At 39.4% G+C, this 20,186-nt stretch overlaps 1 long non-coding RNA gene and 1 other non-coding gene across 3 annotated transcripts in view; both read right to left on the minus strand.

Annotated features, from left to right (window-relative positions):
• Positions 1 to 20,186, minus strand: part of LOC135269220 (uncharacterized) — a 101,427-nt gene that overhangs the window by 43,012 nt on the left and 38,229 nt on the right. The gene's annotated exons all lie outside the window — the stretch shown is intronic.
• LOC135269341 (U7 small nuclear RNA) lies at positions 5,861 to 5,924 on the minus strand. Its single transcript, XR_010337644.1, has one exon. It is a non-coding gene; the product is annotated as a U7 small nuclear RNA (small nuclear RNA).

Here is a 20,186-nt window from a genome sequence, read left to right on the forward strand (position 1 = left end):
AGTTATTATTTTACCTACATTTTTGCTGGGCATAGATTTCTTAAAAGATATTTTTGATTTGTATCAATTTCTAGTTAGCAGATTTTTTTTCTTTCAGAGTCTAAAGATATAATTTTATTGTCGTCACTCGTGCCTTGTGTCTGATGAGAAATCTGCTGCTGTCCTTATTTTTGTTCTTTTGTAGGTAATACTTTTTTGTTTGTGGCTGATTTTCAAGTTTTCTATTTACCATTGGTTTTGAGAAATTTATTATGACACATTTTGTGGTAGTTTTATATTTCTTGTGATGCATTTACTGCTCATTTATAAAATTAGTTTTTATCATATTTTTGTCTATTGTTTTCTTAAATATTCTTTTTGGGTTCCCTCTTCTCATTCCTCCTCTTTGGAGACTCCAATTTCATATATATTAACTCACCTGAAGTTGTTCCACAGCTAACTGATGTTCTTTTTATTGTTTTAAATTCTTTTTTCTTTTATTTCAGTTTCTATTTCTATGCCTTTAAGTTCACTAAACTTTTCTTCTACAATGTTTAATGTGCTGTATAGGTCTTAGGAATTGTATTTTTTATTATAGACATTTTAGTTTTCATCTCTTGAAGTTGGGTTTTGGTCATTTGCATTTCCATGCCACTTCTTAACTTTTAAACAGATAGGATACATCTGACTATTGATGGGGAACCTGTCTCTCTTTGCAGCTCACTTCTCTCCAGCATTCTGTCCTCGTTCTCCTGAGCTCAGTCTTCTTCTCCCGAGACTCTCAGCTCCATCCCCTCAACTCAAGGAGTCCAGCAGTCTCCCCTTGTTTTATCTCCCAGTGACATAGCCTAAAAACTCTCTCAAAGCAGCATATTGGGGCAATTATAGGGCTTACCTTAAATGTTTCTCATCAGTCAGGATCATTGTACTCTATTTTCTTATATCTAGTATCTTAAAAACTGTTGCTTTTTTTTTGTTGTTCTTTTCTTTTCAGACAGGAGGAGAAATCCACTCTGTGTTACTCATCTTGGATGTAAGCTGAATTCCTTCTTTTTATATTTTTTATTTTTGAGCCAGAGCCTCGCTCTGTAGCGCAGGCTGGAATGCAGTGGCATGATCTTGGCTCCTTGGTTCACTGCAACCTCTGCCTCCCAGGTTCAAGCAATTCTCCTGCCTCAGCCTCCTGAGTAGCTGGATTACAGGTGCCCATCACTACAGCCGGCTAATTTTTGTATTTTTAGTAGAGACAGAGTTTCACCATGTTGGCCAGGCTGGTCTCAAACTCTTGACCACAGGCGATCTGCCTGCCTTGGCCTCCCAAAGTGCTGGGATTACAGGCGTGAGCCACTGCACCCAGCCTCTTTCTTTTTTTAAAAGCCATAAATGCTATTCCTTTATCTGAACTTAGTCTTAATAATCACAGGCAATTGTTAGCAACCCAATAAATAGAGAAATAGTAAATGAGAAAAATTTTGGACTGATTATCTTTAAAGCTTCATTTTATGTTTCTTATTGGCTTATTACCAATAACTTCTTGTTTTGTTCTCTTAGTGGTTTCTTTTTTATTCATATGATACATCTTTTTTTTTTTTTTTTTTTTTGAGACAGAGTTTCGCTCTTGTTACCCAGGCTGGAGTGCAATGGCGCGATCTCGGCTCACCGCAACCTCCGCCTCCTGGGTTCAGACAATTCTCCTGCCTCAGCCTCCTGAGTAGCTGGGATTACAGGCACGCACCACCATGCCCAGCTAATTTTTTGTATTTTTAGTAGAGACGGGGTTTCACCATGTTGACCAGGATGGTCTCGATCTGTTGACCTCGTGATCCACCCGCCTCTGCCTCCCAAAGTGCTGGGATTACAGGCGTGAGCCACCGCGCCCGGCCCCATATGATATATCTTTAACTTAACATATCTTGTCTTCAAATCATACATCACTTAATGTACAGCATAAAAATCTTCTAATATCTAATAGTATACTTACACTTCTACTTCCCACCCTTTGTACTATTGTCATATATTTTACTTATACATTTAAAACCTCATAGTACATTGATATTATTTTTATTTAAATAGTCAATTATCTTTTAGCGATATTTAAGCACTAATAATACCATATTCACTCATATTGTTAATTTCTTATAGTGTGGATCTTCTGAAGAAAATATTCAGAATGTATCACAGGAAAAAAGAAATAGAAAATATGAAGAATTATGAAACATAGGGTAGAATGAAAAACTACAGCATATTTCTTGCATTCTGTTTCTTTCTTCTGGGTTTGATTTTCTTCTTGCTGATATACATCCTTTTGTAGTTCTTTCAGTGATGGAAACTCCATGAGTCATAAACTCTCAGGTTTGATTCATTTGAAATGGTCTTTATTTTACCCTTACTCATGAATAATAAGTTAGCTAAGTAAAAATTCCCAGGTGGGCAACTATTTTCTTCTAATGCTTAAAGGCATTATTTTATTGTTTTCTGGACTCTAGCATAGATAATGAGAATTTTGCTATCAGTCTAGTTGTTGCTCTTTTGTAAATAAATAATCTAGCTTTTACGCAGATTTCTTCTAAAATTTTCATTTGTCTTTAGTAGCCTGCTGCATGCTACTGATCATCATCTGGAATTCTGGTACTTTAATCTTTCTTGCTGCTACCACCACTTGGAGTCAGACAGGAAGTAATCTTGAAAAGGCCATATTTCCTTTTATTACTTTGTTTCATATACCCAGGGCCAGTTTCATGGGTCTGGCAGTCACAAAGGACTTCACATTTAAAAGGGTCCTAAACTATTTTAGTGTTCTGCAATTGCCATCTTGTAATTCCTATTTAAATTTGTTTAAGTTTTATTTTTAATTGTGGTAAAATACACATAATGTAAGATTTACCATCTGTGTTAGTTTGCTTTGTGTTGCCTATAAAGGAAAACCTGAACTTGGCTAATTTATAAAGAAATAGGTTTATTTTGCTCTCAATTCTGCAGGCTATACAAAAAGCATGGAACCAGCATCTTTTGGTGTGGGCTTCAGTAAGCTACCACTCATGGAGGAAGGCAAAGGGGAGTTGACACAGGCAGAGATCACATGATGAAAGAGGATGAAAAGAGTAGGTGAAGTACCAGGCACCTTTGAATAACCAGCTGTCATAGGAACTAATAAGAGTGAAAACTTATTAACCCCTGAGGGAGGGTAGTAATCTAATCATGAAGAATCTACCCCCATTCCCCAAACACCCTCCAATTGGCCCACCTCCCAACACCAGCACGCTGGAAATTAAATTTCAACATGAAATTTGGTGGAGACAAACCATAGCACGATTGTATACATTTTTACATCTACGTTCAATACGGTTAAGTGCATTAACATTATGAAACCAATCTCCAGAACTCTTTTCGACTTGCAGAACTGAAATTCTTTCTCCATTAAACAACTCCCATTTCCTCTCTCTCAACCCTTGTTAATTCCTATTCTACTTTTTGTCTGTTTGAAGTTGACTACTCTAGGTACCTCATATAAGTGAAATTACACAGTATTTGTCCTTTTGTGGCTGGCTTTTTTCACTTAGTATAATGTCCTCAAGGTCCATCCATATTGTAGCATGTGTGGAATTTCCTTCCCTTTTAAAGGCAATTAACAGTCCACTGTATTTATATACCACATTGGGTGAAAATTCTGAAGAACATTTTTGAAAAAGAGTTACCACATTTTTATTTCACACCCGTCCTGCAAATTATGCAGCTGATCCTGTTTTTATTTAATCATTCAAGGATTTTATTTAAAAACTGTAAAGGAATACAATATAGGAGGGGAAATTAATCAAGTGTATGCCTCACAAGACTACTTTCAATAGTCCAAGAGAAAATCACACAGAGTTAAATCCTTCATAAATATACACCACATACCCAGCCTTTCCCCCTGACCCTTGGGTCTCCCTCCCTCTAAGGAGGTTTTTTCTTTCCCTAACAACCAGAATGTGAATTGTCATTTCCCCTTTGGAAAAACCCATCCTCTACTCACTGGTATCAGTCATATCAAAGAATTCTCTTCCTACCCATTTCCACATCACAACTAGTGCAATCCCTAGGACAATATTTTCCAGTAGGACATTTCCCAAGTTAAGCTAGGATACCACTGGGATGTAAGAGTTTTCCTAAGGACAGTCAAGATAAATATTGGCACTCTGAGTTCTCTCTGAGAGCAGGTCAGTGCTGAGATCTCTCTGGTAGTGTAACATACAAATATGCATTCCTGAGTCATCTCACAGGTAATTCTTGTCTCAGGAGAGACATTAAATTCCAGAAACAACACAATTGAGATCTGTAATAAAGATGAGAAGTTTCTCTGATTACAGTCTATTGTGCTCAGGCTTTTCCCCACAGCCGATGACAATATATAAAGTGACAGACTGCCCTTTATCTCCTTTCTGATTCCAAAAGTTGACCAGAGGCCCAGAGCACATTAAAAATGAGCCCTAGCAAATACAGTCATCCCTCAGTAGCCCTAAGGGATTGGTTGCAAGACTCTCCTGGATACCAAAATCCACAGATGCCCAAGTTCCTTGTATAACACAGTGTAATATTTACATATAACCTATGCACATCCTCTTGTATATTTCAAATAATCTCTAGATTACTTATAATATCTAATGCAATGCAACTTCTATGTACATAGTTATACTGTATTATTTAGGGAATAATAAGAAAAAAGTCTGTATATTTTCAGTGCAGACACACCATTCCTTTAAATATATGTATCTCTATATCTCTATATTTCTATATCTCTCTCTCTCTCTCTCTCTCTCTCTCTCTCTCTCTCTCTCTCTCTCTCTCTCTTTGAGATGGATTCTTGCTCTGTTGCCAGGCTGGAGTGCAGTGGAGTGATCTCTGCTCACTACAACCTCCACTTCCTGGGTTCAAGCAATTCTCCTGCCTCAGCCTTCCGAGTAGCTGGGATTACAGGCACACACAACTATGCCCAGTGAATTTTTGTATTTTTAGTAGAGATGGAGTTTCACCATGTTGGCCAGGATGGTCTCAATCTCTTGACCATGACCTGCCCACCTCGGCCTCCCAAAGTGCTGGGATTACAAGCTTGAGACACTGCGCCCAGCCTTTTTAAAGATATTTTAATCCGTGCTTGGTTGAATGATGTGAAACTCATGAATATGGAGGACCAACTGTATAGCTTTTTCAAATTACAGAACCGTTCACTTCTTGGGGTCCTACCCGTAGCCACACACATACCTAAGGGTTTTGCTGCACATTAGGCATATCACATTTTAAAGCAGAACACACTGATATGGCTTTTTGTACTTAAAAAGCGAAGCAGAATTAAAGTAGCTTTACAATTTTTAAAGCAATTCGCAAGGTCTAGAGGATGAGATGCTGCAGAGGGCTAGGGAGTGTGTGTGTGTTTGCGTGTGGTGCATGGGGATGGTGTGAGGGAACGTGATGCTGCTCGTAACATGAGTTTAGATGAATGAGCCTGAGAAATTGAATTGGGTTACAAAGTAATCCTTAGGGAAAGCCTGTTAGGTGGCGGAAGTTCCAAGTATAAATGAAAGAGGTCAGACCTCATTATGATGAAAATGCAGTTTCAGCTTCATGATTTCAGCTAGTGCTTTAGATCTGGCTACTAAAAATCCTGCAAAGATTTTAAAGGCAATTTGTTTCATTTAATAGATTGTCTAGACCTTAGGTGACCAGCAGGGTGGCTTACGGTCATTGAAAATGTGCTGTACATGTAAAATTCTCACTTGATTTTGACTAATGACTAATGAAAAATAAGAAAGCCAAATATTAAAAAATAAAACATTTTGTACATATTGGGTTAAACGAAATGCTTTTATAATTAATTTTAACTGTTTATTTTTACTTTGATTTTCCTGTGGGTTTTTTCCAGTGAAAACTAAAAAGCCTGTTAGAGAAATTCTAAAAGAGTTGTAATGCTTCTTTTTAGTTTTCAAATGGAGCTACTACATTTAAAAAAGTGGCTTGGTTTTGTGGCTCACATTACATGTCTATTAGACAGCACTGGTCTAGAATCTGTTCAATTTTTGATACAAATTAGATCTTCGATATTTTCAGATTTATTTTCATCCCCAAGGTTCATGACATTCTGCATGCTTCCTAATTGCAGCCTCGGAAGTGAGTCAATTGCAGCAGGTTAGGTGACCCTAGCCTGCCGCCAGCACTCTTGCCTCCAACTCTCTACAAGTTGTCTCCTGCACATACCTCAGGTGAAAAGAAAATCGTTTTTCTTCTTTGAGGAAAAAATCGCAGCACTCTTCCCTCCAACCAAGTTGATGTTCCAAACTATTTTTTATAGTTTATTTCATTTTATTTTTTGAGATGGAGTTTTGCTCTTGTCATCCAGGCTGGAGTGCAATGGCACAATCTCTGCCTCCCACGTTCAAGTGATTCTCCTGCCTCAGTCTCCCAAGTAGCTGGGATTACAGGCATGTGCCACTGCGCGGGGCTGATTTTGTATTTTTAGCCAGGCTGGTCTCGAACGCTTGACCTCAGGCGATCCACCTGCCTTGGCCTCCAAAAGTGCTGGGATTACAGGCGTGAGCCAAACTATTTTTTTAAACTAAACTTTAGGATAGAGTAAGTAGTAAATTATCAAATTTAGCAGAACTTTTTATTGTAATATTCATGAGTCTATCAACCACCCTCAAATGTTTTTCTGAGTGCTCTGGCCAGAGAAGAAAATAGAGAGATGACTTCAGCAAATGCTGAATGGCAACTAGACTTTATTCTTAATGAGGCAGATAATTTGTAGTGTGATGAAATGCACCAAAAATGCTATGCTCAGTGGACTCAGGAGAGACTTGATAGAAAATTTATTTTGCTCCTGAAGCTAAAGGGTAGGGAGAAAGAAGACAGAGGAGAGATAAAGGGAAAGAAAAGAGGTATCAAAAGACTATATTCAGTATGATTTTATTAATTACGTATGTTAAGAATATACTGTATCCATTAACTTTTCATTTTCTGAGCAAAGGTTTTTTATTTTGGTATTTGGTTAATAAATGAACAATAATTATAATCTTTAATATTCAGAATATCTTAGAATTCATTTGGTATTGTCGAGCAAAAATGTACGAAAGGATATATAACTAACTTTTCTTTTCAATTATATTTCATGCAGTTTAAGTGTGAACGTATAATTTGTGCTCATCAATTAATATAGCCTGTCATGTCTAAAAATGTTGGATTTATGCTTCTCTATAGTCCTATTGTTTAACATGAAAACCTTCTTTGGGGACTTTTTTTAAAGTTCAATGTTTCTAAGAAGATCTTATTTTAGTAATTTTTTTCCAAACTGATTTAGAAACTTTTTGAATGCATCTTAAATTTTTTTGAACAAGTACATTTTCTCTTTGTGTGCTATAAAATACTCCAATACTCCTTTAAAATAAAAGTGTCAGGTTACAGAACTAACATCTTTATGGAAACTGCTTTTCTTGTGTAGTTACCTTATTGAGCCTATTGTGTCTGGGAGAAGTCACTGATTTTTCTGGATGTTCTCCAAATGTCTTTACCAGTGTTTAGCATTATAATAGGAGTCAAGTCTTTTTTTTTCCATTATAATTTCAGCTCTTGAATAAACTCCAGAATAAATGTAGTACACAGTTTGTCTTTGCAATGCAAAACCTCAGTCATGCGCCTGCCCACCCCTCCTGAGTATTAATATTAGGAATAAGAATAAGTCAATGAAATATGAGAACATATTTCATGATCTCACTCATGGCCTGCTTGAGAGGGCCTGAAATAACGACTGAGTAAAAAAATAATGTTAATCTTATTTGAATTCTCCTTAAGTTAATTGTGATAATGGTATTTTTTACTAGGTAAATCAACTGCTTTATTGAGAATAAACACCTAACTGAAATTCTGCTTATTTCAATCTATTTAATGCGTCTTTAACATTGAATCAGCATTAGAGTTGTGGCTGTTCTTATAATTTAACCTCAGTTTTAATATCATATTCAGATCTAACTATTTAATAACTGAACTTGTAAATAGCTGTACATGCTGAGGGCCGCTTTCTGCTAATACCTTTGATTTTCTGCCTAGGGACTTTCTTTCTGGCCACTGGGGCATGAATGCCCTGCTGATACAAAGGCTAAGCCAGGCGTGTGGGAGAATTGTTTAGAAATAGCTCACAAGCAGTATCAAGGGGGAAGCTAGTAATGACTACTGCAGTTTTCCCTCCCCTTCATCCGATTAACTCTGAGGCATATTCTACCTCAGTACTTTCCAAACTTTATCATTTGGGGATCCTGTTAAAAATTCACATCCTGATTCAGTAGATTTGTGGTAGAGCTTCAGATGATGATGATGATGATGATGATGATGATGATGATGATGATCCACTTTGAGCAGCAAGCTCTACACTGTCTCTCAGAATTCCCCAGTAGAATTAAGTTCCATTTGCCCTTTGGAGACAGAGTTTCACTCTTGTTGCCCAGGCTGTAGTGCAGTGGTGCGATCTCGGTTCACTACAACCTCCACCTCCCAGGTTCAAGCGATACTCCTGCCTCAGCCTCCCAAGTAGCTGGGATTACAGGTGCCTGCCAATTTTTTGCCAGCTAATAATTTTTTGTATTTTTATTAGAGATGGGGTTTCACCATGTTAGGCAGGCTGGTCTCAAACTCCTGACCTCAGGTGATCCACCAGCCTTGGGCTCCCAAAGTGTTGGGATTACAGGCGTGAGCCACTGTGCTTGGCCTAACTTTCTTGATTATTCTCCTTTGGTTGGTTTTCTTCCCTGCCTATTTCTCACTTCTCTATTCCCCCACCAGTGTTTCCCACTTGCATGAATTCTTATTTCAGGGCGCTTCTGGGGAAACCCAAGCCAAGAATATGCATCTATCTATTTATCTATCTGCACACCTGACCATCCATGTATTCATCTACATCCATCTATCCATCCATCTATTCATCTATGTATCTAGCTATGTAATGCATTCATCTATCTTCTACCTAATATATTCATCTGTCTTCTATTATCTATCTCTATCTAATATATTCATCTATCCATCTATCTATTCATCTACCTAATCTATTCACCTGTATACCTACTATTTATCTATCTAATCTATTCATCTATCCATCTGTCTACCTACCTACCTACCTATCTATCTGGAACATAGCAACACAGCACAGCCTCTTAAAAAAAATCCAGTAAATTGAAGAGCTGAAAGAGAAAGAATGAAGATATATCGGAGGGGGTGGAAAGGAAAAGTTGATAGCTACCAGCTAAAGGGACTGTTTCTTCCTCCTTTTGTCATTTTCAACGGGATATGATATCATGGAGCTCTGGTTAAGGAGGAGACAAGGCAGTTAGTTATGGCTACATAAATGGGACAGCTCCAGAAGTCCATGGAGGGTTCACCTATCTACTAGGAAAGATGGGCAAGGACTTTATGCCTCATTCTATTATTCAGGGCACACTGCTGAGAGGATTGGCCAGTGAGGCCATAGAGAAAAGGCAGGCCAAATGTTAATCTTGGAAAGGACTGAAATCAGCATAAGAAGAGGGACACGGGGTGAAGTGGTAGCGGAGAGTGGATGCCACACTGTCTGGGCTTGCGGGTCAGCCCTGTTAAGGAGAGGAAAATTAGTAAATGGGCTTGCAGATGGTTACCCAGGATTTCTTCATGACTTTGTGCAGCTATACAACGGATGCTCCTTATCTTGTGGGAGTATGATTGAGAGCCCTGGACTTCCTCAGTTCAGATCCAAAGTCTGCCACCTCCTGGTTGTGCTACCTTAGCATGTGTATTCAATCTCTTTAAGCATCAGTCTTCCCATCTATGTAGTGGGGACAGTAATTCCTATCTTATGGGATTGTCATAAAAATTAAATGTTTTGTACAAAGTGATGCCTTTATTACAACTGGAGGATAAGAGAGCAGCCCTGATATTGTAAATATTCTCAAGAATGATGAGGAAATGATGGTGGAGCTTTTACTTGATTCCAGCGTCATGAACACACACACACACATACACACATGTTTAATAGCATATAGGCAGACAGCCACAGGAGCGGTAATACCCTGATTATGTAAATCAACCCCAGTTCTAACAGCTAAAAACCCTACTACTGCTCTTAGCGATGCATGAAATCACCCCCGTGAAATCTTTCTTTGAATAAAGCAAACATCTGTTCTTGGTGGAATGCAAAAGAGAAACTTTATTTGAAGTTCTTGCTTCCCTTTCTCATTAAAAGTATTTTGAGCACTACTAAAATAGTTCTTGCCGAAAGCACTTTTCACACTCTTCAGTTTCTTAGGTTCTCTGGCCTGAGAACCAGCATTCAGCACTCTTAGTCTCAACATAGCTGGGAGTCTGGGGTCTTGGAAAGGGATAGAGTCACTTTGTTTTTGCCATCAAGACCCTCTGATCACCCCAGATGGTCTCACCTGCTATTGCTTCTTTCCAATCCTGACAGGTTGATATTCTGGAAGCAGGATCTTGGAAGCCCAAGGACAGGTCATTTCTTAGGACTGTACAAAAGAGAATCAGTCTTTATAGTAAGCTATTTGATTCCAGTAGTTCTTTCATCTCAGTCTTTTGAAAGCAACTTCCCCTCTTTAACCAACACCTGCCCTGGCCTCTTCATGAGCCGAAGAAGGTGAGTGCTGATGGAAATCCCATATGTGGCCAAAACTCCCCAGCAGCAGACAGGTCAGAGGTCTTTTGTGCCCTTTCCTGTAACAGGTGGCACTTGGTCTTCAGAGAGGCCTCCACTGTTCAAGAGGATTTGAATCATAAGACATTTGGGGTTAAAAAAAAGAAAACCTATCATTTTGCATTTTGATTTTTGTAGAGTCAACCACAACAAATTTGAAAATTGTGTTCTTGAAATAAGGCTGTAATAGTAGATATCATAGGTATCAGAGATAAAGTGTCTACTCTTTTAGTGGTGTTAAGTTGAACGAAATGGTTGTTTCAAATTATATTTTCTTGTACTATATGATGGATGTGCTATGCACCACACTTTCTCTCACACACACACGTGTGTGAGTGGAATTGTGTAGGTAGTCAGAGAAGGAAGAAAAAAATTCATGCTAATGTCTAAATAAATAAATTAGTGAAATAAATAGATTCCTATTTACACTATACTATAAATTTTAAAGATAACCAGTTGTTAATTTATACACTGAACTTGAAAGAGACTGATTCGAATTGAAACATGAAATGTTCGTCCTCTCTTCTTCCCCCTCCCACCTGGGAAACATGAAAGATCTGCAACTCACACATATTAGTGTAATTTAAACACACTTGAAAAGAATTGGTAGGCAGCAATTCTAACCTAAAGGGTTCATACTGAAACCACTCATCATAGACATCTAAATAGGTCCCAATTAATGAGAAAGCACAACCATTTTCTGCTTGAGGAAACTGCCCAAGTTCCAAACTGTAGACTTGACATTTATATGTCATGAAAAACATGGATTCAAATACAGAGACCCCAGGCTATTTCCTAGAGCTCCAAGGATGTCATTAGAAACAAAAACGTTCCATTTGACAACCATGAAATTTAACATGGCTGACCTACATGGAAGGTTTTAATACTGCCACTTATTCTCCCATATGTAAAGGGGTTCAGCAGGCTGAGCATCTCAGGGATGCACACGTGCATTTTCTCCACTCATCCTCCTTAATTCAAGGGTCCAATTGTGGCTCCCCTAGGAAAAAATCAAAGGCCAAAGGTGGGTGGCCCAGACTCTTTCTTTGTATGGGGGAACACAGGCAACAGCTGCAGCGTATCACTGAGATTGGTTACTGACAGGGAAAAGCATTGATCATTTCATCAGGTCTCGCAGATCACTAACAACAGAATACCTTCCCACTAATTGGTGGCCACTGCGACAGCTACAGTTGGTTTGACTGAAATCAGTATTTAAACATTATTTTTAAATTGTAGTGAAATACATGAAACATAAAATGTACCACCTTAACCATTTTTGACAGTATAGTTCAGTCCTGTGAAGTATGTTTGCAATGTTGTACAAGCAATTCCAGAACTCTTTCATCTTGCAAAATGGAAACTCAATGCCCGTTCAAAAATTCCCATTTCCCGCTCTCCGCAGCTCCCGGCAACTGCCATTCAGCTTTCTGTCTCTACAGATTTGACCACTCTAGACACCTCATGTGAGTGGAATCACATGCATTTGTTCTTTTGTGACTGACTTATTTCACTAAGCATTTTGCCCTCAAGGTGCATCCATGTTGTAGCATGTGTCAAAATTGCCATTATTTTTAAGGCTGAATAATATTCCACCATATAAATCAGTGTATTTAATTCTAACACTAAAAGGCTCATATTCCATTGCATGACTAACCTACTCTATGATCCTCAATAAGTCACGTGTTTTGTAGAAAGCATGCAATTGTTATAATCCAGGGATCCCTCTGGACCCATGATACTCATTAATATAGCTGAGTGGAGTTAGAGAATCTGTGGGTAGGGAGCAGAAATAAAGCTAACTGGTAAAAAAGTTGATGTAAATTTAAATCTTGGCCTCCTTTGCACTAAATTTTCATTGCCCAGACTATTTCCGCCAAGATACACTGAATGAGTATTACCCAAAAGTTCTACCCTTATTGATAGAACAGTCATTGCTAACACTTGCATAGTGTTTAAATTTTCTAGAAATCATTTTTAAGCTACAGACACTATCATCATGATAACTGCTTTACAAATGGGAAAATGAGTCGGGTAGTTAAGTCCCTTGCCTAGTGTATGCAGTTAGTCAGGGCTGGTATTTGAATACAGGTAATTTGAGTCCAGAGTTCACGCACTTGACCACAACACTGTGGACATATATGGATAAGTGTATATGGGAGAGTGTGTATGTTTGGGTTTTTTTGACAATCAGCAATGAAAGAAGACATATTAGAACTCTAAATCATATTGTTAAAAAATGGTACAACAACATAAAATAGAAAGTACTCTGATTTTTAAATTGCACACAACAAATTGGAATCCCCACTCTGCCAGTGGCTGTTTGATAACACTGACCAAGTTTTTATCCTCTTGGCTTCAGTTTCCTTATGTGAAAATGAGAATAATAATAATACCGACTTATCTCAGTTGTGGAAAATTAAGAAAATAACGTTGTAAAATGCTTAGCGTATAGCAGGTACTCAATAAATGTTAGTTCTTCACTCTTCTGGGGCAAGAGGAGAATGTGGTCTCAAAAAACAGAAACATGTTTTCATAAAGGCATATATTGCATAAACACTTTTTTATTTTTTATTTTGAGACAGAGTCTTGCTCTGTCACCAGGCTGGAGTACAGTGGCATGATCTTGGCTCACTGAAACCTCTGACTCCCGGGTTCAAATGATTCTCCTGCCTCAGCCTCCCGAGTAGCTGGGATTACAGGCATACGCCACCACACGCAGCTAATTTTTATATATTTAGTAGAGGGAGGTTTCACCATGTTGGCCAGGATAGTCTTAGTCTCCTGACCTCGTGATCCACCCATCTCGGCCACCCAAAGTGCTGGGCTTATAGGCATAAGCCACCGCGCCCAGCCTACATAAACTTTTTAAATAATTGCCATTAAATATGAACACTTACAACTTTATTTTTCTCACGTACAAGGAACTTAACCTTTCAATTGCCTCCTCTCTCTTTTGCATTCTGCCAAAATCTATTCACAAATACAAGAGACATGTGATGTTGGAAACCTAATGATAGGTCCTGGTAAAATCAACCTGGTGTTTTCTTCAAGTGGAGAAAGAGCTTTAAATGACAGGATAGGAACTCTATTAATGGGCTAAACCTGCATCCCCTTTCCCTTTGTCTCAGAATTCCATGCCTTTGAATATTTGTCATGAGTCAGCAAGGGAAGGGCTATCTCCCAGGCTTCACCCAAGGTCATCGTTATGCTTAAGCAGCCACATAATCAAAGATTTGCCTCTTCTTTTTATTTTTAAAAAATGGTGTAACAATGGGATCAGCAAAAAATGCTACAAGTACATTTTTTTAATAAAACAATACATGGAAGCTTAGATATTATTTGTCCAGTTACATAAGTCGACTCAAAAATGATCCTTATGAGCTCAATTGATTCAGTAACAACCACACTTGCTAGGATAGTGTTGCACAAGGAAAAATGTCTTCCCATTGCCGCAGTACGCTTTGCTTTGAAGATGTACACAGTAAGCCACCAAGGGACCAATGTGAGATGCACAGAAATCCAGATCTGCTACTCTTAAAAAGAAGGTAGAGAAGAAGTTTCTTCATATAGATTGAAGGATAGCATATGTCTCTATGTGGATATACTTACATCTTCCTACATATATAGACAACAAATATTTCCATGTTATTTCTCACTATTACCCCTCTTTTCTTTGTAATGTTTTTCTTTGAGCAAAAAGCTTAGCTCTTCAATTTGTTTCCTCTGTATGTTTAGTGATTGATTTCCATTAAATATCAAAAGAATGGCAAGTTCAAACGAGCATAAGAAGCGATGGAACTGTCTACAAGATGGATTCTATTTTCCGTTTGTGCAGGAAATATCTTGTTATCCACATTATTGGAAGTTCCAGTGTAAAGAGAGATAAAGACATTTGATTGAGTGTGAAAAGCAGGAATGGAAGTGTGGGTTGTTTTTCCCTCATTGGACTCTCCTGTTGATTTCCAGATGGCAAAATGCATGTCCAGCCTCCAGTGACGACTCATAAGAGGGGTGGTGCTTTTCTGAATGAAAGTGTTGACTGGAAACACTTCCCTTAACCTGGAAATGGATGAAGTCCTATAACTTTTAAGACACGGCTCTTTTTGTGTATTATGGTAGTTTGTGCTTTCTGATATATTTTCTTGAACAAGGATATCCCTCCTTTGGAGTGACTGGGTGTCTCTAGTCAATATTTACATTAGATCATATTTTTCCCTTAGCCCAACCCTGCCTACTTTTCAATCACTCTTGAACTATTAGGTTACTGCTATAAAACACTATTCACAAATTTTCAAAGGTAATTACTATTTGCATCTTTAAGTTCTCAAGAACAATTTTGTTAGTTATGCTGCACCTTATAATATTAGAGTCTATTCCCATTTTAGAAACAAAACTAAGCATGAGATAGGACAGTGACTGGTTGAGAGGTTAGCAGTGAATTGTGGTTCAAGGTGAGAATTCTCAGACTTTGGTCCACTGAGCCATGTTTCCCATGCTTACATATCTGTGAAACAGCTGCAGGTGAAACTCTAAGAAATATTCTCAGCAGAGTGGAATGTTTTAAAAGAACCAACTCTCCCTTCCACTCTTCTCTTGATAAAAGAATCCACCCCATTTCTCATAGCTACTCACTCTCTTTGGCTTGAGCACCCTGGGAGAGCAACACATTGTAGATCCAGTATCTCCATTTGACAAAACGTGTTCCTCCCAGAATCAATCTGCATTTCTAACAATTTCCTGAGTGATGCTGATGTTGCTGTTCCTGGGACCAAATAGTTGAGAGACAATTTTGCTGGTAGGGCATTGGTGCAGATCTATTCACTAATCTTCATTTTTTTTGTTCAGAACAGTGAATCTTTGATATAGCTTGAATGTTTGTCCCCTCCAAGTCTCATGTTGACATGTGAGCCCCAGTGTTGGAGGTGGGGCCTGGTGGGAGGTGTTTGGGTCATGAGGTAGATTCCTCGGGATGGTCTGATGCCATTCTCACAAGATGGAATGAGTTCTTACTCTTGGCTTCTGCAAGATCTGGTTGTTAAGAGGAGTCTGGTGCCTTTTTCTCCTCTCTTTGGCCTCCTCTTCTCTTGTCATGTGAAATATTTGCTCCCCCTTCACCTTCCACCATAAGTGGAAACTTCCCGAGGAGTTCACCAGAAGCTGAGCAGATGCTGGCACCATGCTTCCTGCACAGCCTGCAGAACCATGAGCCAAATAAACCTCTTTTCTTTATAAATTACCCAGTCTCAGGCATCCCACTATAGCAATGCAAATGGACTAAGATAACCTTTAAAAAAAGATTAAATAAAAATATTATTTAATACACTATTGTTTTTCTATGAGCAAAGGGAATAAACATTATTCTCAAGAGTCTCAGAACTTCCAGCCTTGGCCAAGATCCAAAGGGCAGGGGACCCTTCATTAGATGCTACTTGGTGTTTGTGCACTTCTCTCAACTGTGCCAGGCATTGCTAAGGAGGTTTGGAGTCAACTCTGACAATATTGTTTTTCTAAGCCAAGGAGCAAAAACATGAGCATGACTCAGATTATTAAATGTTGACTTTAAAGGCCTCCTGCTCTCACTGTTTTTGTAATTTAAAGAAATCTAATCTCTTCACATGGCCCTGCTGTGCTTCTCCCTGGCATCATGTTTTGTTTGGGCTTTGGATTCAACATTAAGATAATGATTTGAAGGAAAAAGAAAACAGCAACCTTAAAAGCTAGGGTTTCTTTTAGACCCAGGCCATGGACAGGCCAGCTGGGTGGGTGTGGACGTAAGACATATGCATGTTTCTGCAATGAGCACGTGTGTGAGGGGGAAATGGTGAGCACTGGGGCCACTCAACTTATGAAACAGAGAAAGGCTTTATTGCTTAAAAACCCTAAGGATCAGGTTAGCAGGTGGCTTGGGTGACACAGGAGAGAATGTGGGGGTTTAAAAACTCCTACAAATGATGTTTATTTTTTATTTTTATTTATTTTTTGAGATGGAGTTTCGCTCTTTAGCCCAGGCTGGAATGAAGAGGCATCATCTCAGCTCACTGCAACCTCTGTCCCCTCCAGGTTCATGCGATTCTCCTGCCGCAGACTTCCAAGTAGCTGGGGTTATAGATGCCCACTGCCATGCTAATTTTTAGTAGAGATGGGGTTTCACCATGTTGGCCAGGTTGGTCTCGAACTCCTGACCTCAGGTGATCCACCCAACTCAGCCTCCCAAAGTGCTAGGATTACAGGCATGAGGCACCATGCACACTCACAAATGATGTTTAAATATTTAATACATTGAAGCCTCCAAGAAGAAAGTTTTATTAACTCTCTGATTTCCAATTCACTCCAGTAATAGCAAACTTTTTCTTCTCAGAACTTTTTTATTTTCTGAGACTACCCTTAAGCTGTTATAATATTTTTCATTTGAACCATAAAAGAATTCACTGCGAATACCGAGAGTTGTTTTACTTACAAATATCATACTATCTTTTGTTTTTGTCTTTTTTAAAGACAGGGTGTCACTGGACCCTGCCCATGCTATCTTTCAAATTTATTCAGCAGACTTGACCTCTGGGCCCCAATGCAATGGTGTAGAGAACACTTCATTTCAACTCACTCGTCTTGTCTGTCCATTTGCTGTTGGCTTTGTCAGGAAAGCTCCTGACACATAGCCCTGACTGGGAGAGGGGAAATTTAAATGTTATATCCAAAGAACCATAGGAAGGGATATCCCAACTCTATTCCCACGGACTCATGTGATTTCCCCAAGAGGCAAACACAGCAGATCACTTCGGCCATCATCTACTTTTGTTTGTTTGTTTGTTTTTGTTTTTTGTTTTTTGAGACAGAGATTTGCTCTTGCCGCCCAGGCTGGAGTGCAATGTGCAATGGCATGATCTCAGCTCACTGCAACCTGCACCTCCTGGGTTCAAGTGATTTTCTTGCCTCTGCCTCCCCAGTAGCTGGGATTACAGGTGCACACCACCACACCCAGCTAATTTTTGTATTTTTAGCAGAGACGAGGTTTCATCACATTGGCCAGGCTTGTCTCCAACTCCTGACCTCAAGTGATCCACCCATCCTGGCCTCCCAAAGTGCCGGGATTACAGGCATGAACCACCACACTGGCCTGGTCTTTTAAAGAGCACAGCTTCTCTGGGATGTGGACAGAAATCCCAGAGACAATTGAACTCGTTGAGAAGGTGACTCCTTGTGCTGGGGACCAGGCTAACCCGAATAAAAGAAGTCTTACTCTCACTGTAGACTGCAACCTGTTTAAATCAATGGAATTAATCCACACTGCAGCACACAATTTGTGATCATTAAGTGAAGTAGTGACGAGGGGAACAAATGTTGTGTACTCAGAGACACAGCCAACGTTGTCTTCATGTGAGACGTGCTGCTGGCTTGTGTGCTAAACAGTGACTGGACTCCCATTCCTGTATGTCGAGGTCTCTCTAAAGCGCAGTTCTGCCTTCCCAGTCAACAGAGGCTAAAGATACTAGGGAACATTTTTTGTTTTGTTCCTCTCTGTACATGGTTTTTCACGCGCCCAGGTTTTGCAACTTCATTAGCTCTTCTTTGCTATTGTTAGAAATCAGTATGATGGAGGTATGAGGGGACAAAAGAGCATACTGAAAAGTGGATGAGACAGGAGACAGGCTGGCAGATCCAAAGCTCGGGGTGGGGAAAGAGCTTACTTGAATCATTTAAGACCCAGAAAAAGATGAGAACAGATACCCTGGGTGAATGTATCCGAGACCAGAGGCTGGAGGTCCACCTCCAGAAAACCTGTGTGTCAGGCCTGAATGGGGCAGAATCCCTAAAGCCAGCCAAGGGAAGACCAGTCTGATGATTCACAGAGGTGACCCAAGGAGGCAGCCAGCACAGAGGCCAAGTAGGAAGCGCCACAATCGTGGCTGGCCCCTGGCAGTGCAGGAGAATCACCTGGAGCTTTGGGAGAGTGCCAAGGCCTGAAGAAACACATATCTGTCATGAAGTTCAAAACCAGGCAGAAATAAATAATATATGCTTTAGGCATACATACATTTGCATATAGATATAATAAAAGCATTTCCAAAACAAAGACATAAAATTTCCTGGTCATGTTTACCTCTGGTGTAGGTAAATGAATACATTACTTGAGGATCAGATGGATAATGAACTACTTATGATGCCCTGGCTCTTAAAGCAGGTGGCAAGTTCACAGCTATTTGTTACATTATTACAATTTGACTATAAGAAAGATGTGTCCATGCAGTGGTGATGTATGTGCCATGAATCAAGATGTGAACTTTTCCGAGATCTGATTTAGAAATTTACTAACGCTACTATTAAAAAAAAATTAGGATGGCTACTATTAGACCATCCTAATTTGGATGACTACTTTTAAAAATTAGAAAATAGGAGAGAGATCCAAGATGGCTGATTACTAGCAGCTCAGGCTCGTAGTTCCCACTGAAAGCGCAGAGAACGAGAGGACGCCACACTTTCAGATGAATATTTGTAGCTCACAGACCAAGAGATTCCCAGCGGAGGAGCCCCACGGTTCGCCAGGGCGACTCTTGTGGCCGGCGCGGTGGTTTTGCTGGCGCCTTAGCGCGGCAGTTCTTGGTGCAGAGTCCGGAGATTCCCGGGCAGAAAAGCACCATCAATCTTAACACCGCTGTTTTGGCCGGCGCAGTGGATTGCTCAGATTTCGGCACTGGGAATCAACAAGTTGGACATCCGCTCAGAGACCTACTTAGAAAGTCGGTAATTACAAAGACGACAGAGGGATAAATATATAATGAAGAGAAGAAACCAGCCTAAAAAGGCAGAGAATACTCAAAATCAGAATGCCTCTCCCTCTACAGGGGATTGCAATTCCTCATCAGTAATGGAACAAGGCTTAATGGAGAACGAGTGTGTTCCATTAACAGAAGCAGGTTTCAAAAGGTGGGTGATAAGAAACTTCTGTGAATTAAAAGAACTTGTTCTAACCCAATGCAAAGAAACTAAGAACCTCGAAAAAAGGTTTGACGAAATGTTAACAAGAATGGACAATTTAGAGAGGAATATAAGTGAATTGATGGAGCTGAAAAACACAACACGAGAACTTCGCGAAGCATGCACAAGTTTAAACAGTCGAATTGATCAAGCAGAAGAAAGGATATCAGAAGTCGAGGACCAGCTCAGTGAAATGAAACGAGAAGACAAGATTGGAGAAAAAAGGATAAAAAGGAATGAGCAAAGTCTCCAGGAAATATGGGACTATGTGAAAAGACCTAATTTACGTTTGATAGGTGTACCTGAATGTGACGAAGAGAATGAATCCAAGTTGGAAAATGCTCTTCAGGATATCATTCAGGAAAACTTTCCCAACCTAGCAAGGCAGGGTAATATTCAACTCCAGGTAATACAGAGAACACCACAAAGATATTCTTCAAGAAGACCAACCCCAAGGCACATAATCACCAGATTTATTAGGGATGAAATGAAGGAGAAAATACTAAGGGCAGCCAGAGAGAAAGGTCAGGTCACCCAT

Source organism: Aotus nancymaae, unplaced genomic scaffold (genome assembly GCF_030222135.1).
Source record: "Aotus nancymaae isolate 86718 unplaced genomic scaffold, 86718_ANA_hifiasm-v0.15.2.pri h1tg000051l, whole genome shotgun sequence".
Classification (NCBI taxonomy): domain Eukaryota; kingdom Metazoa; phylum Chordata; class Mammalia; order Primates; family Aotidae; genus Aotus; species Aotus nancymaae.